The sequence below is a fragment of the Pezoporus wallicus genome, unplaced genomic scaffold (assembly GCF_028554395.1).
Source record: "Pezoporus wallicus isolate ANWC-B61680 ecotype Strahan unplaced genomic scaffold, APGP_CSIRO_Pwel_v1 scaffold_8004, whole genome shotgun sequence".
Lineage (NCBI taxonomy): Eukaryota > Metazoa > Chordata > Aves > Psittaciformes > Psittacidae > Pezoporus > Pezoporus wallicus.
Window position 1 is genome coordinate 283971 of NW_026639346.1, and position 26978 is coordinate 310948.

General features: G+C 39.7%; 1 protein-coding gene and 1 long non-coding RNA gene across 8 annotated transcripts in view; both read left to right on the plus strand.

Annotated features, from left to right (window-relative positions):
* Positions 1-3310: 3310 nt before the first annotated feature.
* LOC130601899 (uncharacterized) lies at positions 3311-7458 on the plus strand. Its single transcript, XR_008972761.1, has 3 exons — positions 3311-3882; positions 5087-5239; positions 7334-7458. It is a non-coding gene; the product is annotated as an uncharacterized LOC130601899 (long non-coding RNA).
* Positions 7459-15250: 7792 nt separating this feature from the next.
* Positions 15251-26978, plus strand: part of NIPBL (NIPBL cohesin loading factor) — a 156197-nt gene continuing 144469 nt past the window's right edge. For 3 of the 7 annotated variants that reach the window (XM_057414299.1, XM_057414301.1, XM_057414300.1), the window contains exon 1: positions 15251-15917. The gene's annotated coding sequence lies outside the window, so the exon portion shown is untranslated. The remainder of the gene's footprint in view (positions 15918-26978) is intronic. The other 4 variants (XM_057414297.1, XM_057414302.1, XM_057414304.1 and 1 more) reach the window with 2 other exon arrangements.

The window sequence follows — 26978 nt, forward strand, 5'->3', positions numbered from 1 at the left end:
CGAGGCCTTGGGTGATATGATTTAGCGTAAGGTGTCCCTGCCCACGGCAGGGGGTTGGAACTAGATGATCTTAAGGTCCTTTCCAACCGTAATTATTCTGTGATTCTATGATTCTATAAGCATATAATGGACTGCACTTTCTACAACCCGGAAAGAAGCTTGCTTGAAAGTACTTTTAATTGTCAGCTTATATCTCATAGGCTATGCATGAGTCAGATTGTATTAGGTTTTTTTATCCCACGGGCGGTCAACCTGCTATGAATCCGAAGGGGAACCGGATCTGTTCCTTTAGCACCATCTAGTGGGAAAGAAGCGAATAGCGGAGGTTCCAGAGGTGCTCCCTAGTGACCCTGCTACTGCCGTCAACTGCCTCACTTGCTTTCATCTTCCACAGGCAGGCACGCGACGTCGCTGACCTTCACGGGTAGGAAAGCAGGTTCTAGGCTGAATGCTCTGATGTATTTTACATTATCTCCTTTATTTGAATACTTAATGTCCTGAGAACAATTAACTGCAGGGCAGGAGACAGCATTACACCAGAGATGTTCAGAAAAACAGACCAACAGCTCAGCCTTTTCTAACCTTTTACCATTTTAGACCAAGATAATTAGTGTAGTTTTGAATGCCATAAATTCCATGGTTGGAAGTTAAAAATGATAAACTGTTCCCTAACTGTTATTCAGAGTAAACATTCAGTACAAATAGTTCATTGTAAATTAACAAGCCACAAAACTGGTGTGATTATTTTAGGGATATAACTGGATATAATTTGCTCAATCACTGAAACAAGGACAAGAAGACAACACTAATGGAAAAATATGTCTTTAAGGTAAAAAATCAAAGAATAGAGGAAGACTTGTAATACTTCTTTTCCTTTTTGCAGCGTTAAAGCTATAACTCTTAACAAAAGGGTAGAGGAAAAACTGGGTTCCAGGACAAATTTTACATCTAATAAGGCTAAAATCTATGTTGATATTTTCAGGGACGTTAGAAGGGCAGGTAATTATTCAGAAAAGTTTACTGGCCATGGAGTATTTTAGTGTACCTACTTCCAAACTAGATTTCAACTGTTAAAGGGTGCCATTTATCACATATCAATACAGAGCTTAGAGTACTTTTTTTAACCTAGGTATGGAATTACATACCTAGTGGAACTCCATTTCTTGTAAATATAATCCTAATAAATTTCTTGACATGAGAAGTAGACAGAGGCTGACAGATGCCACAAGGGGCATTCAGTTTAAAGTACAGCAGAAAATCAGTGATATGGACAACTTTGAATAGCAACTAAAGGCAGTGAAGTTGCCTTCTACAAGGAAAGGATTATGGCTGTTCTGCAAGGTGAACCCAGAGCAGAAAGAAAGGTTTCATATTATCTCCTTATTTATTTCTGAAGGAAGAAAAACAGGCTGTGGTTTTTAACAAAAACCCCCCGAACAAAAAAAAACCAAACAAACCAAACCCCAAAACAAACACGAAAGAAAAACCCAAGCAAACCAACAAACCAACCAACCAAACCCCAAAGAATCATAGCCGCAGTTTGTGAGTGTAGTGTGACAGTAAAAGTGCTTTCTGGAGCCAAACTGCAGGGAGAATCAGGGAGCCAACAGAATCAGCCACCACTCCAAAAGTTTCCAGTGCTCCCAACACTTCCTGACATGAAAAGGAAAGCTCTACATTAGACTGAAGAGAAGCAAACAATAAAATTCACTGAGTGAGTTTATTTTAAAAACATGCCCAACTTCTGTAAGCAACAGCAGACTTTTCTTATATGCACTGTATTAAACAAAAACTTGCAATGTATTATTATTTTGCAAAATGGTTTTCTTCTCTACTTAAAGTGTTGTGGTTGCACATATGCTTTCTAGATTGGAAAACTAGGCCTAACACTGAAATATAAGCCAAATGTGCAAAACATGTTTCAGACAAGAAGATATACAGTTGTAGTAAATTTAAGTATTCTAATGTCTAGTTTGTTAAAGAAAATAGGGTACCAATATTCATGGTCAGACACCAGCACAAGTTACCTTGCTTGGCCTTAAGCCTTCTAGGAGTGCAGTTCTTAACATCATATAACTTAGGAGGCGACTGGAAAAAGCTCTCCTGCACTAGCACAACTCACAGGAGTTCTTCTGCCAGTACTCTTCCATGCAGTTCTTGCTACAAACACATGCTTAATAACCCTAATGACTTGGAATAAAAGTAACAATTCTATTTCACATTTACTTTAAGCCATATGCCTCCCTTCCTTAAAAAAAGTAAATGGCTCTTACTGTGAAGTTCAGTATGGTCCAGAATATTATCCTGTTGGAATTAGAGATAAAAGAGAATGGAAAGAAAAAGAGTAGTCTAAAGAATGAATCCTGATTAGGACAAGTTGCAAAGATGGAAAATATTGACTGAAAAACATTTAAGAAAGAAAAACATTGGAGGTCAGGGAAAACTCCAAAGAGATATGCTGCTGCTAACATGGGAGGCAATCTGAGGAGGGGAAACAGGTTTTCTGGTATTTACTACAGCCAATAGACTGAAGAGACTAAGAAATAATAAGTCAATAGGTTTTTTACATGTTTTTATTTAGGAAAACTGAAATTCTTTGAGGGATTGAATCACCACTTGAAATTGAGAAGCAGAAATAGAGAAATGCAGGAATAGCTGAAGACACAGAAATGTGATCTAAGTGATGCTTCATATTACACTGTTTTAAAAAAGTAAGTACATTTATAACAATTTTCTTCAGTTCCCCAGCAATTGCAATTGGGAAAGAGTGTATATGAAAACCCATACTGTCTTACCATAGACACTCAAATGCTTAAATTGAGAAAAGCAGGTTAGGAACTCAGGTCTCAGATCAGGTCACCTCCATGTCTCGTTATTGCTCAAGAGAAAAAAAAGTTGTTGTTTCTGACAGCTGACTTAGTTCAGTGGAGGAGCTACTGCCCTCCACAGACCAAGGGCAACACAACCTCGCGATAAGGAGACTGTTACTGGGGCAGCAGGATCTACTATGTTCTCCACTGGAAAACTTCAAAAAGAAAGGAAGAAAAAAAAATCACTTTACCCAATCAGTATTTAAGCACTGTCACATAGTTCCACAGCGTAAGAAGAAAACATTGGATGACTAAGTCCATCTTGAGACTTGACAGTCGTTTCCCCCATGTCTATTTTGAACGGTTCTCACAACCCGGACCAGCCCATGGTGTTTTAAGCGTGGCAGAGCTGTTTAGCAGTATCCAAATTCCACAGCAGGAACTATCCTTGTTCAGAGGGAGGTTGGGCCTTGGCAGAAACGGGTTAAAAGTTGAGCTTTGGTGGTGACTGTTCCATTTCCTGTGAGGGGGGAATCTACTTACAAATTGTTAATTACTCACTGTAAAAATAATGACAGAATTTCAAAAGGAGAGCTATAAGCTGTCATTAAAAAGTAGAAGGAACATACCTATGAATTAAGAAAGGTAAATCTGAGGTAAAATCCTGAGGGCACCTTTCTCCTTTCTCGGCGTGGGCAAGTTCCACTCACGCTGGTCTGAGGGAGGAGGAGATGCGGCATCCCGGTAGTGTGTTTTGGGCTAGCAGGGCGTGCTAGGAGGGTTTAGATCCGCTTCGGTTTCTCCTTCTTCACCGGAGCTTTCCTCCTCACTGGGCAGTGGCTGCTCATAGCAGGCCTCGTTTACCTGAACAGGGCTGTGAGGAGAGAAAAAAGGGAGGGAATGGGAGCGGTGGTGGTGGAAGCAAGCGGTTTGGAGTGACAAAGGCGCGGGAAGCGCGGGTAGCCGGCGGTGCCGCTCGGTCCGGAGGCCAGTGGCTTTCTTTAGTGCGAATAATAATATAATCTGAAGTTCTGAACCAAAAGCTGCTCTGTAGAAGAGGTGTAACAGACGGGTTCGGAGTTCTGAGCAGAAACGCAAGTAATCCGACCAGATTTCATACAGTGTTGGATAGCCGGGGCTGAGTGGCTGAGACCCCCCAACAGGCAGGTCTGGGGCACTGGGGGCTTCTTCAGACGTCTTATTACACTTTGGGTTGTCTTCGATTGTGGTTTTTTAGGATCGGCTTAAAACTTCCGTATAGTAAAAAAGCCGCAAATTTGTGCTACTGGGAAATTACACTCCACATCTTTGATTTACAGGCCCATAGGAGAATTTATCGAGAAAGTGAGGAACTGGGTTCCTTGATCTGCACCTAGACAGAAGGAAACCAGGGGCACTTAAAAGGTTCCTGAAGTAGCTGGTATTAGAGCAGCTATTGGTGTAAGAGCAGCTTAACAGAGCCTTCCATCACACTAAGAGTATTTCTGTAGGATCATAAGCATGTGCAGTACTTCCTAGGCAACTAAAATGCCAAGCTCACTAACTGAGAAACTTAAAAGCAAGCCAAAAAACACACAGAATAAACAAATTAGGAGCATAAAATTAGGTGAATGGGAGAGTTATCATCTTTGGGAAGCCAAATTGACATTTTTAACCTGGTATTTTCTTTATGATTAATAAGAACGTTTCTTGCCTGTCCAGTTACTCTTAAATCTGCCTAATTAGTCCTAAGTACCAGCTGAACAGTATAAACAGTAGAACTGCAGTAACATGGTATATAGGAAGAGTCCACCTACTAAGGAGAAAGATGTGAGTGGTTGAACTACATTACAGCCTTCTGGGTCCCTCTGCGGTGCACCACTGAAGTAGCACCAGGAAGTCTGCTTTAATCATTGTTCCTGTGACGTTTGGTTTTGTGACTAAAAAAGGACTTCAGTGTGCTAAGCTAGCAATCCAGAACCTTTCTTGAGCTCTGCATTAACACATGACCAAAAATAGCATTTAATTAGAAAAAGTTGCAGCATGTTTTTGCAATCAAACAAAAGCATGTATGCTGGAGGAAACCTATCAGATTAACAGTACTGTAACTTTTTTGTTTGACACATACACAGTTCTAAGAACTTGTTCTTTACATTTCTGTAGAAGAAAACATATTCCTAAGTGCATTAAATAGCTATTCTTCTATAGGTACCTAAATATGTGGTTGTATTCTTATAGTTAAGAATATTGCAGCTTTATAACTTCCCCAAAATTACATACGAAATTTTCTATTTCAGGCATTTGGGCATCAGTTGATAGCATTTTGAATGAAATTTTGGGGAACTGGACAAATTATGTCTATTTACATGTGAAGAACACCTGCAATAAAGAAGTCTCATATAGGCATCTCTGAACTGCTTTTAGAAGAGGGCAAAGCTGGTAGAGGCCTGGTAAGAAAAATCTTCATTAAAATATGCACATTTTTATGGTTGGTAGGGAAGATTGTTAAAGGAATGAGAAGGAGAAAAAAGGTGTAAGTGACTACTAAGAATAATCAGTTTGATCATGAATGTTCAACAGTTACCAAGTTTTATACCAACTTCATAACACTAGGAAGGCCATCAGAATGCTGTGTAACACAATATTCATAATGATGAAACAAAGCCCTGCAGACAGGCTATAAAATATGTATGTGATGCTTCTTTCCCCATAGGCCACATTATATTTTTGAGTTAATCATCAACAGTATAGGAATGCTGAGCATTTTTCTCACTTTTGAAGTTCTAGCTGGTGTTAATGAGATGATGTAGCAAAAAGGGGACCTTAAGAATATCATGACTAATTGTAAAAGAAAAGCTGATGCTTCCCATTCAAAATTAAAATGAACTAGAAAAAGCTGCATTTACTTTTATGAATCTAGTTTTTAAAAAATAAAACAAACACCTCAGACTTCTCTTAGTACTTGATTAGATGATCAAATTAGGTGACCAAAAGGAAAGCTCAGATGAGGGTAACGTCAAAATACATAGCTTATACATTTCTACCATCTACTCAAAGACACAGTACATTCTCTTTTGCCTCTATAAGCATTTGACTAGTCTATTTGACTGCGCTATAAAAAATACTTTATGATGCATGTATGTATGTTTTCCTGACAGGAAAGTTCATATTTTGAATACTGCCAGGTTATTTTAGTTTAATGGATCTATTAGAAGGCAACTGTCTTTAAACTTGAAAACGTATTCTTACCTTCTTTGAGTTGAATAACTAGTGCATTGTCTCTGACAGAAAAAATGTATAATGGCATTGGATGTTTTGATGCAGTCTGTGTATAAAGATTGGGTGTATGTTCTTTTCCTCTGAAACCACAGGTAACTTCTACTCAGTCTCGAGTCCTTTTCAGTTGGTAGTTACCTTAAATCTCTTTTGCTCCATTTTCTCTTTGAGCTACATTCCCAATGATTGCTTGAGTCTGTGTATGGGCTTCTGTGTCTTCTCTGCATCTGTTTCTGTAGCATTTTACATGCTTTTACTCACACATGCCTATCCTAAGGTATCCAAGAAAACATGTGCCATCTGCATCTGTCTTTGTTTTGGGTGGTGACGTGTACCCATGTTTTCGTGGAGGCTGTTCTTTTTCCAGAAAGTTTAACTACTTCTTACAGTAATTTAAAAAAGCATTGTCTATGACAACTGTAATATGTTTTATATAACAGAAATATCATGCATGACAGGCCACCTTAATGAACTGAACCATGCACAGAAATCATACTAGCAAAAGCAGAAGTATGCAGATTGTAGGGTCTTCGGGAGAGTCACTGCATTATCCTTCATATGAGTACTTGCACTGGAATGCAATCTTCACTGGGAATACAGTAGAAAAAGTTGGCAAACCTACAAAATGATCAATAGTAACTCAAAACTGTAAATGAACACAAATTAACAATGCTATGCACACTAGTTTTCTTTCATTGTAATCAACATTTGTAACTACAAACTTCAAGAAAACTGCTTATGCTTACCCTATTATTTCTCCAACTATATACCTCTTAGGCCAAGATTTTCTACGCTGTTCTTCTCATCAAAGATTGAGTTTAAGTAACCTGAGGGAAGTCTTGTAGGTATTTTGAAATAGTGCGTGGACAAATACAGAAATTTAAATATCAAAACCCGGAATTTAAATACATCATGATTCAGAAAAGAACATTTTTCATAAATAGATCATTTTTACTTGATTTTTTTTAGTAATGACTAGTTGAGAATTCCATACTAACCATTCCTAAAAGGTATATTACTCTTTTAGTCTTTTTTCTTTTTCCTGTTGCACCACCTAAACAGAGACATTAGTTTGTATTTAGTTGCACTGTAAAAGTCTAAACAGCTTATCCAGGTCAACAGTTCAATTTTCTGGACTACTTATTGACCCCTTCAAATGTTAAGAAAAAAAATAAAAAAGGCTTTGCGTTTCAGTATGCATGGCATTGCAAGTCTGTAAGAAATTAAATCTGTGACAAGTTAATACTGCTTTCTGCTCACTAATGCAGCATTCACACATCTTCCAAAATGCTGACAAAGCAGGTGGACTGCTGTTTGTCCCTATGGCCACACCGAGAAGCAAATTGCCAGCAAGTGTCCAGTTACAAAATGGAATAATATTTTTTTTTTTTTTTGGTAGAAGTGGAATACATAGCATTCATAAAATACCCAGTGATGTTTATTTATCCTGACTCTTTCCATTCTTATCTTAAAATCAATAGATTACACTTTAGAAGTTATTTTCACTACCAATGGATGTTGACAACCGTAGTTTAAAGAAGTGCAAAAGTTACTTGTGCTTGTTTCATTTTATTGCACAATGTGTGTTTTCTGTTCCTGTTCTCACTGTAACATCCTTACATAAAGGGCCACAGGATGTCTAAATGAAAGAGAGACATCTGCTGCAAAGTAAAAGGCTATTTTAGCCGTGAAATAAGACTTTTTAAAATATCTCCACATGAACAATTAACTAACTTGATAGCCATATGTCAATCAACTTTTGTCAGCTTTCTGGTTAAGAAAAAAATAGGTAATGAATTGCTTCAGTAAAGAATTAACTGGAAATACGAACATGATTTATATCTAGGTGAGCAACCACAGTTCCCTCTTACCTTCCTTTTGGTTAGTCACTGTGTGTCCCTAAAGTGCAGTGTCAATGAAACACCACAAAACATTCATGGACACTGGAAATCAGTTGTCTAAAAATCGTGTATACAGGTGTTCAAACAGGCCTTGGCACAGGCTAAAAGCATGCCAGGTAGCACTTTCCCAAACAATTCTGGGCACAGTCTGGGAGTTAGTGTGAGTCAGGAACCATTCCCAATGGGCAATAGATGCATGTGACTATTCTGTTTTGAAGAATAAAAGAGTTTAGTAATACAGGCATGAAACTTTATGCGGCTACCACCCTCAATGCCACCGAACAGTCCCAGGCATGTTTAACCTGTTAGTTTACATGTAGCCATTGAATATTCTGGCTGAGATGGTTGCCACTTCAGTATCTGAGGAATGGAAAAGTTCTGCTTTCTTTCAAAGAAGCAGTTTTTAAAGGCCTAAGCCCAAGAAGATTTTTTAACATAAATGATTTAGATTAACATCTCTCTCTCTTAAACCTTCTTTTCACTGGCAAGTTCATTAAAACGGAGTAGTAAGGCATTTTAAGCATGATATGATGTTCTTACGTTCTTTAATCCATATGTGTAGGGCTTGTAGATGAACTCAATAGAATGGACTTTATATTTCTAAAGGGCAATTTTTAACTTCTGTCCTTTGCCAGAAGATGAATGCCTGTATTTACTTGCTGGCCCATGAAGCTGTATTGATTCACCCTTACACCCTAAAAAGTAAAAATAAAATAAATTTGCCCAAATGTTTTTATCTTTGTCTCTCAAAATAATCTGTAATGGCCCTCAACAGTTACTGTATGAACTTGCACAGGATTTTTTATATAACTGACATATATATGTATCTGGCTTATAAAAAAATGACAGTAAGTTGTTTTCCCAGTGCCTACCCAAAACAAGACATTGAGAGAATAGAGTTATGTAAGGCTCAAATTAAAAACAAAGGAAAAAAAAAAGAAAAAGAATTTGTGGGAAGTTAAGGAAATTACAGCAGGAATGGTACCTGCTTCCTTTCTTAAGTTCGGGCTCAAGCAATCCAGGAGGTTCCCCGATTGTGCGGAAGACAACTTTCTTCTGCAAGTAACAGAGGAGCTGACAAGGAGAGATGCCATGCTTGACCTTGTGCTCACCAAAAGGGGAGGGCTTTTTGGAAATGCGGTGCTCCCAGGCAGCCTTGGTTGCAGCGATCACGAGATGATTGAGTTCAGGATCCTCAGGACAGTGAGAAGAATGTGCAGCAAGCTCACTGCCCTGGACTTCAAGAGAGCAGACTTTGGCCTCTTCAGGAACCTGCTTAGTGAGGTTCCATGGGATATAGCCCTAGAGGGCAGGGGGGACCCAAAACTGTTGGTTGATATTCAAGGATCACCAGCTACAAGCTCAGGAGTGCTGCATCCCGACTAGAAGGAAGTGCAGCAGGAGGGCCAGGAGACCTTCTTGGATGGATAAGGAGCTGCTGAGGAAACTTAGAGGGATAAAAGAGGCATATAAAAGATGAAAGCAAGAACAGGTGGCCTGGGAAGAATACAGGGATGTTGTCCAGAAAGCTAGGAACAAGGTTAGGAAAGCTAAGGCCCAGTTAGAATTAAACTTGGCTAGGGATGTTAAGGATAACAGGAAGGGATTCTATAGGTACATTGTGAATAAAAGACAGACTAGGGACAACGTGGGCCCTCTCTGGGAGCTAGCAGTAGAACTGGCTATCCTGGAGTTGGAGAAGGCTGAGGTTCTTGAGGACTTCCTTGCCTTATTCTTCACTGGCAAATGCTCTGACCACACCACCCAAATCTTGGAAGGCAGACGCAGGGACTGTGAGAATGATGACGCCTAGGCCCACTGGAGGAGAGCATCTGGTTTGAGACCCTCTTAAAAACCTGAACGTACACAAGTCCATGGGACCTGATGAAATCCATCATTGGGTCCAGAAGGAGCTGGCAAATGAAGTTGCTAAGCTGCGGTCCATCATATTTGAAAAATCACGGCAGTCAGGTAAAATTCCCAACAGCTGAAAAAAGGGAAATATAACCCCTGTTTTCAAGAAGGGGAAAATGGATGACCCAGGGAACTACAGACCAGTCAGTCTCACCTCTGTGCCTGGTGAAATCTTGGAGCAGATTCTCCTGGAAGGCATGCTAAGGCACATGAAAACAACAAAGTGGTTGGTGACAGCCAGCATGGCTTCACTAAGTGGAAGTCCTGCCTAACCAATGTGGTGGCCTTCTGTGATGGGGCTATGGAACTGATGGACAGGGGTAGAGCAGTTGATGTCATCTAGCGGGACTTGTGCAAAGCGTGCAGCACTGTCCCACATGACATCCTTGTCTCTAAAATGGCGAGACATCAATTTGATAGGTGGACCGCTCAGGAGGTAGATAAGAGCTGGCTGTATGGCCGCATGCGAAGAGCTGTGGTCAATGGGTTAATGTCCAGCTGGAGACCAGTAATGAGTGGTGTCCCTCAAGGATTGGTGTTGGGACCGCTCTTATTCAACATCTTTGTCGCTGACATGAACAGTGGGATTGAGTGCGCCCTCAGTAAGTTTGCCGATGACACCAAGCCGTGTGGTTCAGTTGATACGCTGGAGGGAAGGAATGCCATCCAGAGGGACCTTGACATGCTTTTGAGGTGAGCTGATGCCAACCTCATGAGGTTTAATCATGCCAAGTGCAAGGTCCTACACCTGGATCGGAGCAATCCCAGGGCAACAGCTACAGGTTGGGCAGAGAAGAGATTCAGAGCAGCCCTGTGGAGAAAGACTGGTCAATGAGAAAACATGAGCCGGCAGTGTGTGCTCGTAGCCCAGAAAGCCAACTGTATCCTGGGCTGCATGAAAAGGAGCATGATCAGCAGGTCAAAGGATTCTGGGGAGGGACACTTCATTAGGGACTGTAGTGATAGGACAAGGGGTAATGGGTTAAAACTTGAACAGGGGAAGTTTAGATCGAATATAAGAAGGAAGTTCTTTACTATAAGGTTGGTGAGGCACTGGAATGGGTTGTCCAAGGAAGTTGGGAATGCTCCTGATGAATATGCATCCCTGGCATTGTTCAAGTCTAGGTAGTACAAAGCCTAGGGTGACATGGTTTAGTGTGAGGCATCCTTGCCCATGGCAGGGGGGTTGGAACGTGATGATCTTAAGGTCCTTTCCAACCCTAACTATTCTATGATTCTATGATGCTGAATCCACAGAAAAGAGCTAAATTTCAGATGTGTTTCAATGACAATGTGCAACTTTTGTGATCATTTATCTTCCATACAAAATCCAGTGTTGTTATGTCTGTTCTTACGGTCCTAATGTAACAATACTGGGACAGTCTACTTCTCCAGTGATCGCTCACTGACCTCTTTTTCTCTTACATGTTTTATTATATATGTTTTATAGTCTGAATTCTGTAATTTAACATTATTCAGGATCCCTAATGTCTTTCATATGAATGCATTTCATAGCATTCAAATGACAGTACCAAAGCTTTGTCTTCATTCATTTTTCCTTCATGGAACTGTTTTTTACAATTATCCAGTTAAAAAAATGTGTCTGCCATAGTACCCGTGTCATGTCTTCATACAAACAGAAGCACATTCTTAACATGATAGAAATAGTGCAAGTTTGCCACATAGAAGAAATTTAAAAGTATTATTTCATTTCATATTAGGTTCTTGTTGGTAAATTTTGCTAAATAATTACAAGAAGGAAGAAATATTACCTCCTTGTGGCTTACCAGAAAAAAAATATCAGTAGTCACCATCAAGTTGTAAGCTTAGAGCAAGTAACTATACAAACGTTGTACTCCTCAGTCTGCAGACTACATTGGCTTTCTGTTTTACCTCTACTATTGAAAACCTCATCGGATATTTACGTTGCTTCTCACAACAAAAATTCCTCAGTGAATTGATTATGTGGTGCTATTTTTGCTGCTGTGAACTAAGTCAATGCAAAGAACATAAGTTTATGTCATACGTCATTCATTATTACATTCTTCCTACTCACTGTTGTAGTCCAGTCTTAACACCAGATTCTAAATAATTTGAATACTTAAATTTAGGATGATAGGTAATGATTGCATTACTGTATCACATTCAGAGAATGAGCTCTCAAAATTCTATAAGAAAGTTATTTTCAATGATGGAAAAAATACGTTTTTTGTTATTATTTCACTGTCATTTATTTAAAAGAATCTGCCCATTCATACTACAGATAAATTAATAAAAGGTAAACGTATTTTAATGGAATGTTTGTGCATCCCATTAACAATTTAAAATAAGAGGTACCTACCTGTATACTGTACCAGCCCTCCGAAGAGACAGAAATGGAAAAGCACAATGCATGTTTTCATTGATTCTATAGGAAAAATATAATCAGATGACAGCAAGCAACCTCTAAGAAAACATTGGTGCCAGGTGTATTCTTACTGTAATATTACGTGCTGTCCATAATTTATAAAGCTGAATACCAACATGTAGCTGTCAGGGAAGTTAACATCTGAATGAAGAGGGTAAAGAGGTCTCTTCACTATTTTCAACAGGGTACATAAACACACCTGTCTTTGCATTTAGAAAACTTACCTTAGTGCACAGTTGTAAACAGCAGCATAAGAGGTGCCTACAATTTACCATATATTTTGTGAAAATTGCTTGATAAATACATTTTTAAAACTGTCTGCATGAAGATCTTTAATTCCTGCCTTATAAAGCCACATTAAAATACTCTTTGAAGAAGAACAAGGAACGAGCCTCAGAGTAACTGGCTGTGCAACTAGCTTAGATTTATGGAGCAAAAGACACATTCTCCCTTGACATCCAAGGGGACAGGATTAGGTTCTAAAGCTTTACTCTGAAACTTGCAGTTCATTTTCAGGACTGCAGAGGTGTGGATTTGTCAGTGGAATTCAGAGGTCTTTGCGCCTCTCCGCACTGCCACCAGCTGTGTTCAGTGCCGTGTATGGTCGGTAGCGTGCCACAGTCCTGTTTGTGTGGCTGCAAAGCTCCGCCCACACAGATGAGGACTAGCTCCACCCCATGACTAAGGCCTGGAACAGAAATAAGGTTGAAAGTATCTTGATATGTGTACAGTTAATGTCTGAAATACTTGATTTATCCCTTTTCCTGGCCATTTCAGACATAATGATATGAACCTCATGCATACTAAAATATCTCTTAGGAACATAATGAGCCTCCATTCTGAAATAAATTGCTATGGGTAGACCTTTGAAGACAAAAGGACTGTAAAGAACCACTTGTCTAAATGCAATTGAAGAATTTGATCTTTCCTTTTAAAAAAGTGGGTTACAGTAATACCTAATGGAATAAAAATTACTTAATTTACTTTTAGAAAAAAATCCTGATTTGCTTATCTGTTACACCACCTAAAAGAACTAATAAATTAGTTGTTTTCTTGGGCAGATAATAACATCATAGTACTCAGGCAAAATAGTAATTTCTATAAATTCTTTTAGTTGAATGGGATTTTAAAAGTGTGAAATGGCTCCATGACATTCTCACTGGAAAATTCTGACTGAAACAGTAGTCAAATAGGTGTTGTGTCTTACCATGATGTTTGTGCTGCCTAAACCCTTTGGCATTTGAAAATGTAATTATTTACACTGTATTTACATACTATGTCACTACTTAAGAAAATGTAGTCATTATATAAATAAATTACTAAAATCACAGAAAGTCTCCATCAACATGAATTGGTAACATTCTGTTACAAGCAGATTGAAGTAGTGTTTTCAGGTCAACTTTTGTCAGTTTAGAATCACATTTTCCTGTGAATTCATGGGTGTGTATGTCCACATACATACGGATATGTGAACTCCAGACAGGTAGTTCATTAAACTTTAGTTTATTAGCAAAAGAAGATAAATATTTCCCACCTTGAGTTACAGCGTTACACTGTATTAGATTAAGCACAAAGATTTAGGAATACACTTCATTTGCTACAACAGTTATTTCCCTTTATTTCAGATGGATAACTTGAAGTTGTAAATGCATAAACGATTACAGGATTGGAACCTTTTGTATTAGCTTGGAACAAATGTATGCAATACATTTTCCTTTTTTTTTTTCAGAGCCTGGTTTTCTCTGTCTCCATTAAGTTTACATGAGCACATACCCATCAGATATGAGTATTTCCAGTACTGAATTACCATATTCTCCAGTGCCATCTTTGTTTCTTTGCTTTCAAAAACACATACACTTATAAAACAAACTTTGCTTTATCCAACATCACGAATTTACTAGTTGTTTAAGCTTGGGAGAAGCATTTTAAATCTGTGTTAAAGACAGAGCATTATTTGGGAAATCCTAAACCTTGGAGGAATTCAGGTGCATTGGTGTAAGATGCTATCTCTTTGTGCAAATGATATCCATCCAGAGCTGAGAGGGTGTTTTTGTATGTCACAGGGTATGTACCAACTGTATGGCTGAATCCTGAAGCAGGCAGACAAACAAGGCTTCTTCTAGAAATGAAGGGATTTTTGTCCAAGTGCCAAGGAGCAAAACAACATAAGTGAGTACAAAGTATAGTTAATTCATCAGATATAAATGCTTCTTCACTATTATCTTGTGCTGTGATTTATCACAGTTTTACCTCTACAGAGGAATATTAGAAAAACTTTCAGACTAGGACATTTTCCAAACACTCACAACCCACAATTAAAATATTTCCAGTAAATCTGGTGGCAGTGGGGACCATCAGCCTCCAGTGAAGGACCCTTCACCAGAACATCAGCACTGTCCCCTGTGCTCGTCCAAAAAAAGTTGTTTTTCAAAGTCACTCCAGTTCCGCATGTCCAGATGGAAATCCCTCGCCCCGGCAAGGCTGTCAGCGTGGCGTGTTCCAGTCTCTGCGGCACGGCCCCTTCACACCCGCAGCGCCGGACGTGAGCGGTAACTTCAGCAAGCCTCGCAGGTCTGACACACCTCACCCTCCGGGAGAGGGGCACTACCGCCTCTGTGCGTTCATTTTAAGCCTTGACGCGAGGCGGCATTTTGCAGCCCCCCCCCCCCCCCCCCCCATCCTTGCGGAAGATAAAACCCCAAAAGTATGTTGTTTTTTTTTAACGGCCACTTCTTCACAAATCGCTGGCTGCCTCCGTCGCCGCGCAGGCCCGAGCGTCAACTCTGGTCTCGTTCCGCGCACCAGGAGGGTAAAAAAAAAGAGAAACAGAAACTGGTGAGGGAGGCTCAGGGGTGAGGAAGCGCAGCGGCTTCTCCACCGTGGAGGCTTGCTGTGCCCGCCGTCAGGCGAGGCGGAGGGAGCAACTCCAACTGCAGAGGCGCCGAGTAGCGCCGTGGCGGCGGCAGCGGAAGCGGCGTTGGTTGAGCTAGCAAGGGAGCGAGCGGGCGAGGAGGAGGCAGCGGAGGGAAGGGGGAGGCTGTTGGTGTTTGGCGCCGGTGGAGGGAGTCATTCCTGCAGCTGCACTTCCGGTCGGCATTTTGTTCTGAGAGGGAGCGAGAGAGACACACACAGGATCCTTCCCCCTCCTCCTCTTCCCCCTACCCCCCCCGCCCGGTACCGGCTCACCGTGCCCAGGCTGACCCGTCCCCCGCCGTCCTGCACCCGCTCACACAGAGGGAGTGGCGGCGGCGGCGGCCCCTTGGCAGCGCTGCGCCCTCCGGCCACCCCCCCTGCTCCCCCGCGGCTCGGAGAGTGTCTCGGAACCGGTTCGACGCGGCCCGGCCTGGCCCGGGCGTTGTTGATGTTGTGAAGCAGGCGCAGGGGGAAGGGATTTGTCTTGGCCGCTCACCCCTCGGCTCTACATGTTCGCTGCACTGAGGAGGAGACGGAAGAGGAGCCAGCCCCCCTCCCGGCCCGGATTATTGTTGTTATATTATCTCCCCTCCTCCTCCTGCTCCGCGGCGGCGGCGGTGGCCCAGCGGCGGCGGCGGCTCCTCTGAGGAGGGAGGGGGGTGGATTTCTTTCCCCCTCTCTTAGATTCTCGTTGGATTCAGACGCCGATTTGCTCAGGTAACCCCCCCTCCTTGTTTCCCCTTCCCCTCCCTGCCCTCTTCAACAGCGGGCCGGGCCTCCTAGCCCAGGCGGCCCAGCACTGCCGGGAGCAGAGGGGATTAGCTGTTATCCGGGGTAGAGGGGAGTAAGTGGCAACCGGAGGTGTTTTTTTCTCAGCCCTCTTTCCTGCTTGTTCGGGTTTGGCGGAGGAGATTGGTTCTTCCAGGGCTGACGGGAGGACCAGGCCCGGTGGAGAGCGCAGGCCCGCCGGCCAGCGCCTTTACTCCAGCTCGGGGATTAGAAAGGCGAAGCGGCTTCTCAGTGACAGGCCTCAACCCGGAGAGGGGCAGGAGGAGGAGGAAACAATACAATTAGCCGCAAATGTGCACTTATCCTTTGCCATATTTACAACTTCACCTAGCGCCAGGAAGGAAGGTCCCAGCGCAGACCGCCCTCTGAAGTGGGGAAGGAGTAAGTGGAGAAATAGGGGAAGAGAGACAATGTAAATACCCAGGAACAAAAATACCATCTCTCTTCTCTAATACCTTCTCTTCCTATCAGACCTGCGTTCTGAACATTCAGAAGTTCGAATGCATATGGATTTATAATGTGCAGAGGTTTAATTTCTAAATAATACAGAGATTGATTAGTGTGTTAATCGCTTAGTGTATTTATAGCATAAAACTAGTGCTCGTGGGGTGATTGACACAACACGGACGCTTGCAAACCCAGGAAATAGAGATAGGCAAGCATAATGTATCAGGCACTCCACACAATCTCAGTGTCTATGTGCTGTATATGTTACAGGAATATGTGCTAGATTCAGAGGAAATACCATTTTATGCTTCTGGCAAACAGAAAATGGGAGAGGGATGGTATGTAAAGTGCTAGTTTTATGACGTTTGAGGGACCAAGGTGAAGATGAAATCTTGCCGAAAGTATTTGAGAATCAAACGTTTAATTTAATTTAGTAAAAAGTGAGGAATGCTTAAAAAGTGTCATCCTTTCTTGTCAGGCCATATCACTTTGAGATGCTGAGGTTGTTATTGGCTGTTTGTGTCCACGATGTTTGAATATGTAATTAGTTGTCATTTTAACAGGTCAAATATGTTTTGTAAGTGACTGTTGATTGAGTGTCAGGTCTTTATAAGTAAATGGCAGCTAATCTACAGTAAAGTAAATCTTGTACTTATGTGTGGTAGAGTTTGAGAGTGTTACTAAAAATTGAGGTGGATTTAAAACAGACACCCTGTGCACTAATAAAAATACTCCTACAGGAATTACATAATAGAGGGAAATTTCAAGATACATTTTTTCATCTTTCATGTAGCAAAGAAATCTGTAAATGGCAAACAAGTATCAACATTACATAATTTCTGTTTTTTTTTTCAGCAGTTTTTTTTAGTGGTTCAGGTTGATCTGTTACAATAAGTGGTTAAGGTATATAATAGAGTAACTTTCTGGTGTCTTGTGTGTCGAATCGCATAATAAAGCTGTGCTATCATGTCCCCGAGTGCCCTGATACATGTTTAAAGGGTGAAGTTAATATAGCTGTCACGTAGAAGGCGTGTTTTTAATGCTGTAAATCCGTGTAGTAGTCAGTAGCGTGTCCGTGATTTGTATTGGTCAGGGAGCAGTTTGAATTTTAAAAAGCTTGAAGATCCTGCTGAGCCCCAATCCCGGCCTCCCTCCCTCCCACTAATCTCCCATTCCTGTCTTTGTGCTGCCTGGTCCTGTTAGACACTGTTTGCAACAGGGCCTCGGGCCTACGTGCGTGGAGAGGAACCATTAACACTTTGAAAAGGCAGCCTTTTATTTTTAAACTTCGTGAATTGCACAGGGAGCCACTAGTCGTCTCTAACTGTCCTTCTCTCAGTGTGTAGCAGCAGAATTGCTATTTTCTTTCTGTCCGTGCATGCGTACAGACCGAGTGTAACTGCTTTATAGGAAAGAAAGGACTGTGCAGAAATAGTTGTAGTTGTTGGGTAGTTTTCATCATCAGGAAGCGACATTAGCTCCAGCGTTTCTTTCGGCGTGTAACAGCTCTCGTTGTAACAAAAATGGGTTTGTTAAGCTAACAGTAGTGGCTTATTTTTCATTTCTAGAGGTTTGCTTTAAATACAGCAGATACGAGCAGGAAATGAGCTACTGTAGTTATGTAGTTCCTGTCAAGTTTATCTTGCCAGGGTTGTGTTTACAGCTTTTTTTTTTTTTTTTTTTTTTTTTTTAACCAGAAAACATGTACTTTTCTGGTATGAAAAGTAGGCTTATTTATAGAGCGAAATTTAAGAATCTGCCTATTTGTGATTTGTAATGAGTTTTTTTTTTATGCTCTGCTAAGCCATATGTGATTAATCCTAAATTAGTTGCTTTGTCATGGTTTATGTAGTTGTAAATTTCTTTATCTCAGAAAAATATATTTAGCATTCAAAAATATTTAATGTGGAAATGTTTATAAAGGAATTTATTTTTTATTTAGATTGTATTTTTTAGCATGCTTGAGAATGTGTGAGTGAGTGTTCGTGAAGCAGGACTGTGTCACTTATATACTACTTTTTCTCTAACTTTAGGAGTTTATACTGGTCCACTCTTTACCACATCAGTTAGCTGCTGCAGTTTTTATTCATGTTACAGAAACACAAAATTCATTATTACACAAGATAATAACTATTAGTTGTAGCAATTATTTTAACTGAAAGAAGAAAATACTTTCTTCTTTGTATCTTTTATTTTGTATTTTGAACACTTTGCACATTCTGAATTTCCTGAGTATAGGTTATATATCTTTTTTTTTTGCTTTTAACTTCTTAAACTTTTACCTGAAGTTATTCCAATAATTTTTATTTTTTTTCTCCTGAAGCCTTTCACTGTCTTTTAAAGCTGTTTTTATCCTTTTTTAAAAAATAAAGACGTAGGAACAGGCATACTGGTAAAATAATTTATTTTTTACATTTGAAGTGTTTGTATTTTGATTTAGGTGAAATAGGAATAGAGAAGCAAAATCATGTCACTAAACCCCTTTGCAGATCCCTATTCTGTATTAGTACAGGTAGCCCTGTGCAACCTTATTGTATGTTTGAGACTCAATGTACGTTAATTTTCACATGACTGTTCTTGCGGAATCAAGGCAATAAATAGTAATTTCATTAGGATAGAACCATGGGTTTTTTTGCTGTTTGTGTAATGATTAAGGTAATGCAGCTTTAATCCTAAATGTCTCATGTATTTGTTCCTCTGTAATGTAAATAAACTATATTTTGGAGGCTACTAGATGAAAAATAGTCAAAGTGTGAATGGATTTCATCCAGAGATTCGTATAACAAACTTCTTACCGCAAAATGTGTTCAGTGGCAAGTGTGCTACTTTTATGTGTGTACTATATTGCAAAGTGTTAGTCATATTGAATTTATATTAACATTTTATAAATACTGCACAGGAAATGTAAAGTTAGTGGGTAATTGCTGTACAATTAGAAATAGAAAAAAATGCCTATTCTGAATATCAAGATCTAGGAAAGAAATAAAGTCTTCAAATTCAGAAAATACATTCTAGAAAAGTGTGTAATAGTCATGAATGAATGTATGTAAATTCATGATGGACGTATACTTCATTGGAAAAACGAGTAGTGACAGCTTTAGAATTTGGTGTTTGGTAGGTATGATGTGGCTCATCCACAGTGTTGGGGTAGCTATTTATTGTCACAGAATATATTACTAGGAATGGCTAATATCTGAGAAAAAAATGGCCATTTCAATGTGATCCAGGTTATTTTCAATCTTGCTTTTTATATGTCTTTATTAGAAGTAGCACAGTTTAAGTTAGCATCTGATTTTGAGTTGTCAGTAATGAACACTCAGTTGCATAGAGATATCTACAAAGAAGTGCTTCAAATAGTTGTGTATTATGCTAATAACCCTGTACAATAATGATCCTTTTTAATAATCAAAAAAGGAAGTCCTCTTGAAATGACAGTTGTTAAGGGCATGTATTCTAAAAAAACTTTATTAGATTAATCTATATTTGTTTTTATTTTCTTAGTATTACAAACATACTTCTTAGTAATTGATCTCGACCCCCAAAGTATATGCAAGAGAAGTGCTTTATATTGACATCTGCTGCACCTCAGGAGTGAGGAAATTGTGTTTGAGGGGATGGTGTAGGATCCATGGTTTGTGTCTCACTTCCTTTTCCCTCCTGTTCACTATGAAAAATCTTGCTAGCAAAAGGGAGGGGAGAAAGGATTTTGGCCCATCTGTATGCAGAAACTAAAAGGAATTCCAGTTAAATTGGATGTGGTTGTCGATACTGTACTTGAAGGTGATTATGTGGTTTGCACAAGTAACTTAAAAAAAATACAGACATCGAAGAGTATATTTTATGTTAAGGTCAGAAAAAATTCTAGAAAGGTTAATTTTATTGCCTTTAGTATTTGTATCAGTTTTAAGTGGTTTTCCAATCAGAAATCTCAAAATACTTCATATGGGTAGATATTCTAACTTTTCAGATTATTGCTGTGGTTTGATTTGAAATTATTGCTGTGGTTTGAGTTGAAGCATTTTGCTTTTTGTAGCAGTGTGTATGTGTAGGTACGCAATGCACTTTACAGGAACAGTGTCAAAAACCACTAGGCTGCAAAGTAAGAGAATAAAATAAGGAAACAGCAGACTAAGATTACAGAACCAAACATAATCCAGTTTCCTTCTCCATATGCTGCGCCTTTTAACTACATTATTGTATTCCACCTTACCTTCAGAGCCTCAGTTTAATGTCTCATACAGTGCATGGGAAATGCCAGCTGGCTGGTACACTGTTATACAGCATACCAAACAAATACATAACCTAGTTCATGTCTTTGTTTTCCTTTGTCATTCAGTGTGTAGCCTGCTGCCTTATTACATGCAAGTCTTTCATGAAAGGTGAAGTTTTTTCTTCTCTTAATATGTAGGAATGATCTTAAAGTAACTATCTGTGCTTTACAGACATCAGAGAAGTTTTTTTGCACATCTGTAAATTATTATTTCCATTTTTACAGATGGAAGACAGAAACTAAATCAAAATAGTTTTAAAAGAGCTTAAAATCTTAAGTAATTTGACATGCCTTTTTCATCTGATTTTTAAAGTTACTTTACAGCACTCAGTTCATAACGTTGTTTTCTTTGACTTTATTTGTGGTTGTGAATGCACTTCATTTCAACATATCGGGCTCGTTGTTTCTCATGCTGGATCCCTAAAAGGTATAGAATGGTTTTATTGATGGCCTTAAACATCTGTTAAGTTTCAACTGTCTTCTTCATACCAGCAGTTGGAAAAGAATGGGTTTCCTATCCGGAAAACTTAAAATCACCCTCCATATTGTGAAGAAGCCAAAATCTCTTTAAAGTTTATTGCAAAGAACAGAGACAGCTGTTAATAACCCAAATCCCGCAAGTAATTAAATGGCTTGCCTACAGTATTGGAGACAGAGATTCAAAATGTTACTCTGTAAACCTCCAGGGTTGCTAGTTCTTTCTGGGACATTGTTTATTGGCTGTTACGGATAAAACTCCTCCTCTTACACTGATAGTTGCAGCAGTTATGTAAACTAGTTGAGGGAGAACTTTTGCACCTAGTGGTCAGACCGTTTCATTGTGATGGTAGCCTGTTGTCCAGCTGCTGTAGGCCTGTGTTAGCAAGGCAAGACTGTTCTGAGGTGTTCCTAGCTAGACCATTGCTTTTGTGGTATAGAAAAGTCTAGGTCCAAACGTCTAATCTGTGTTGGGCAGAAAAGTGTTTTTTGTTCTTCCCATGTGGCTTTTTATGTCATATGATCTAGGCATGGCCCAGAGGCTGTGAGTATGCTATCATAAAATCATAGAATGGTTAGGGTTGGAAAGGTTGTTAACATGATCTAGTTTCAACTGCCCATGCCATGGGCAGGGATGCCTCACATGAGACCATGTCGTCCAAGGCTGTGTCCAACCTGGATTTTGAACACTGTCAGGGATGGAGCATTTATCACTTACTTGAGCAACCTGTTCCAGTGCCTCACCACCCTCCCAGTTAAGTAGTGCTCAGTCTTTTTTTTTCTTTTTCCTGTTTTTTTTTTCCCCTTTTTTCTTCTTTTTATCTTTACTTGTGAAAGTTTTGTGTGAAAATAAGGATTTTTTTTATTTTATTTTTTTAAGAGTTGATTTTTATAAATGGCAGTTCCCAGCAAAAGATCTTAGATAGGAAACTGGTTTTAATCAAGCAAATTTATTAACTCTGTTTTATTAAAATTCCTTAGTAAGAAATTGTAATGTCTGATGGAAGGTACCTCCTTTTGTGGTAACAATGATTTGTTTTGTGACATGTATGTCGTGTGCCATATATGAGGCAGAGATCCTGTGAATAACAGGAAACAGTATATGATCATTTTATTAATTACTTTCATATTGCACAAGGCACTAAATGATAGGCGTAAGCAACCAGAATTCTGATATTTCTTAACACTTTAGTGCTTGGTTTAATAGTACTAAAACTTGTTTTTTTAAATAAAATGTAATTAAGCAAACTTCTTTAATGTGACCATGTGCCTGTGGTAGTGCAACCACTGTCTCTGATGTTTGAGCTAGCAATCTCTCCTCTGGGTTGACCAGGTACTCAGGAGAATAACTTGTCTCTGAAATCTTGTTTTCAATTTTAGGTTTTAGTAGAGGCTGCCCCCCTTTCTTGCCTGTTATTTTCCATTCAGATGTTTTGCCCTTTTTTTTTTTTTTTGTCAGAATTACGTGTGCCCAGAGTGCCAAAAGGTGTGGAATTGGCAATGGAGTGGGGTGAGTGGCTGTGTTCACCCATGATACTCCATGAAGGAGGAGCAAAGTGGCTCCCAGTGACCTAAGCATGAAATCTGTATGCTTGCTGGATATTGAGGATGGGGGCAAAATTTAGAGGGCCCTCATCAGATGCTACAGACAATAGCTACCTTAGTGTCTGTAGAAAAAATAGTCTGGAACCTGCTTTCTGTAGTCAAAAACCTGGGAAATTTTGATAAGATTCTGGTAAGGCTGTAGTGAGAACTCATGGGGAATGCTGTGTGGAGATCTAAAATCAGTCTGACTATATTTTTTTTTCCCCTGAAGGGAAAAATAAAAATCTGCCTGATAATGTGTTTATTAAATATTTAGTTAAAACTAAGGAAATAGGATTGCATTTTACTACATGGTTGCTAGGTTTTCCTTTTTCACTTTTTTTGTTTTGTTTGTTTAAGTAATGGGAAATGTATTTTCTTCTACCAGTATGCTCAGTGATCATTCAATCTTCCTGAAAGTGTCTCTAAAAACTCATGCTGAGGCATAACCTGTAACATAGAAAAACTTCAGTGTATCCTAAAAAAAATTGGCAGTTGCAAGTATTTGAAACTTCTTAACAGTTAGTAGTCAACTTCGAGAAGGCATGTTGCTTGCTTTTTGTAGATGGGACCAATAGTGGCTCCTCTCAGTTTCCTGACAACATAACTATTTAAAGGCAGTGATAATTACTTCTGACTTTGCTAAACTTCAGTCATTTAGGCCAAAATCATTCATGCTGCATCACTGATTTTTTTAATAAAGTTTGAAGCCAAAATAATTCACTGGTTCCTCAGGCTCATGCTAGAGAAAAAGAAAAATGTTTAAAAATGATTTCTGACCCTTTTCTCAAGTGATTGGAGCACCCCCATTCTTTGGGAAAATAATTTAAATTTAGAGTGAGGTGAATTTTTGCATTAGGGATGTGCATTTTGTTGTCATTCGAAAACCTGTTAAAAAATTGGACAAGTTTTTGATGTCTGAAACATTAGGTGACTTCTCTGGTTGTAGGCATTAATTTTGAAAAATTTGGCATGCGCAAGAGGACTTTCCTAATAAGCACACTTGTAAGCAGTGAGATGTGATACAGACTCCTAGTTTCCTGGTGTTCATTCCCTGATTATCCACAGTGCTGATTTGTTTGAGTGTGGAGAAGACAAGAACTGAGGTTTCAGGTGTCTGGAAGGGTGTACACATGGAGGAGGTAGTGCCAGGGCTGGTGCCAGACTTATACAGGATGGGGAAGGAATGAAAGTTTGAAGGACAGGTATTGGGAGGAGGATAGGAGCTTGGAGTTTCTAGGGGAATAATGACTGAACTGTGAGGACTGAATGAAAGAGCTAGTGGGGCAGATAAAACTGTCCTTAGTCAAGATAGCAGAACAGCTGTGAAACAGCCTTAGCGAGAAGCAGAGGCAGAAAGGCAGTTTGGAATTGGGTGTCAAGGGGAGCAGTTCGTGGATGGGAATGGGTGAGAAATATGTACTGAGAGAGACTAGAGAAGGGAAGAAGAACAAACTGGCTGAAAAGCCAGAAGTACAAACCAAGGATAACCTGGGTGAAGAAACATTATTTTGAACACAGGAATTAATTGTTTCATTTATTTACTTAATTATTTTAACTGAGGAAATCACATAGTAAAACAAAAAAAAGGCTCAGAAATGTGGAGTACTTCTTGCAAGAGCAAATGATGGAGAATTCTGTAATTCAGGTTACCTGTGTGATCTGTGTTTGGCATCTTCATGAATGTGTAGTGGTGGTCTTTAAGTCTGTCATGGCTTTTTTTTTTCTTAAAGCAGGATGCCTATTTCTTTGACTTCGTGGAATGAATGGAGCTGGTTTTTGATTTGCTTTGTTTTGAAAAAACACAACTGGTTACATTAAAGTCTCCTAGGATTGGCCTTAGATTCTGTTGGTTCTACCTTTGGGAAAGGGGTAGACTCTTTGAGATTGCTTCCAGTCCTGTCTTTTATGATTAAGTATTTTGATTTCTCTTTGACGTTCACTGTATACTCCTTTGCCTTAATCGCTTCACATCATTAAGCCCTACTCCAGAGACAGAATTCTTCATTTTGTCACGGGCTTTTCTGTGACATATATTATAATATTGGAATGCTTAAAAAATACTTACTTTTTAAATGTTTTTGAGGAGAGTATGTAGTGGAAGTTGGGAACTGAGATGCAGAAGTTGGTCTTTATAATGCTGGAAATCTGGCTGAAGCAACTGTAGGACCTGAGTTTTAAGTGATTTTTTTGCATCATAGTATGTGTGATAATATTAGAATCATAGAATCATAGGATAGTTTGGGTTGGAAAGGACCTTAAGATCATCTAGTTCCAACCCCCTGCCATGGGCAGGAACACCTCCCACTAAACCATGTCACCGAAGGCTCTGTCCAACCTGGCCTTGAGCAGTGCCAGGGATGGAGCATTCACAGCTTCCCTGGGCAGCCCATTCCAGTGCCTCACCACCCTTACACTAAAGAATTTCTTCCTTATATCCAATCCAAACTTCCTCTGTTTTAAGTTTTAACCCATTACCCCTTGTCCTATCACTACAGTTCCTAATGAAGAGTCCCTCCCCAGCATCCTTATTAAAACCCCTTCAGTTACTGAAAGGCTGCTACAGATTTGCTAATTTTGGTTGCAGATATAACTAATAAGGGATTCAGAGCATTCAGGAAAAAAGGAACACAAATATTACTGTCAGTAATAGAAATACAATGAGATTCCGAAGAGCGACGTTTTTGAGTTTCCTGCTAACTGATCTGCAGCCTCCTCCTCTTCATACTTCTTTTCCTTTTTTATTTGAAGAGTCACGTATGCAACAGACCTCACAGCCTTATGATTAGCCTCTGATTCATTTCCAGAGCAGATTCCTCCTGTGAGCTGAATGAAGATTGGGCTGGGGAGGTGGGAAGGGAATTATGTAATCCAAGGACTGTGTGACAATTCCTGAGGGCATGGGGCATTTATTAACTTTGGATTGACTTTGCAAATGTGATCTTTCAGTCTGGGGGTGTGGGATTTCCTGGTGGAAGTCTAGAAAGCTTTGACTTGGTATACAGAAAAAGTAACCTTTGCATATTTGATGTCAGCTTTTCTGTGTTGAGTGTACTTGAAGGGTTTTTTCAAGTCAGATCTTCAACATTTTTGGTGGTACAAATTTTACCATATGCAAATGCATTTAGTATAATATCTTTACTATTTAATATGCTTAATATTATTTAACATGCTTATACATTTCCTTGTAAACCAGGTGTCACAGTGCAGTAATTAAAATTTTCATCTTGATTTCTATATTATAAAAAGGAATTGGAGTGGGATGAAAAAGGGACTTTGTTGTGTCATACTTCTGTTAACACTTCAGCTCTTGATTGTCAATCAAAAGTTTGAGATTTGCCATTCATTGCCCAGGTAAGTGTGAATTTGGAAGTTGTTGAATGCTCCTTCCCTGGCGGTGTTCAAGACTGGGTTGGACAGAGCCTTGGGTGACATGGTTTAGTGTGAGGTGTCCCTGCCCATGGCAGGGCGGTTGGAACTAGATGATCTTAAGGGCCTTTCCAACCCTAACTATTCTATGATTCTATGAGATGTATGAGCATGCAAAACGGAGCTACACACATGCAAAAGGGATCCATAGTGCTAGTCAGTAGGAAACATTGGACAGATTTTTACCTCCTGAAAAAGAGTTTAAATAAGTTTGGTTTATAGTCACATTCTCTCTTCCAGGCTTTCTCCTGCTCTAGTTAAATTTCTTTGCACTGTGATGTATTATTTCTACAAGAGGTGAAGTGAATTCTTGCTGCCCCATAAAATCTTAGAGCCAATTGAAGATGCTGATAGGTAGTGACAAACGTATGTGTGAATCTCCTGCTACTGAAGAAGAGTTTAGAATATGTGTTTCTGATGCCCTGACCAAAGCACTCTTCCTCTGTCCTTCAGAGATTTTGAGTCAAGGGTTGGAAGCAGTGGCTGTTACGCAGTGTGAAGTAATCCGTTTGCGTGTTATGCATGTTCAAAACGTGTATGGTTGGACTTTCCTACTCTTGATGTCTTTCCCAGGCTTAGATGTGAAAAGGATGTTGAGCTGGTTGGTTCTGCAAAAATAGTGGCAGTTCTGGTATACACTGAAGAAAAGCTGTAGGTGAACTTGCCTGGTGATAATTTAGGTGACCAATGGCTTAGAGAGATGTAGGAATGTAGTGTGCACTCTAGGGTCACTATTATAAAAGATTACAGTTACGACTTTGCATATTTACTCACTGGAGTAA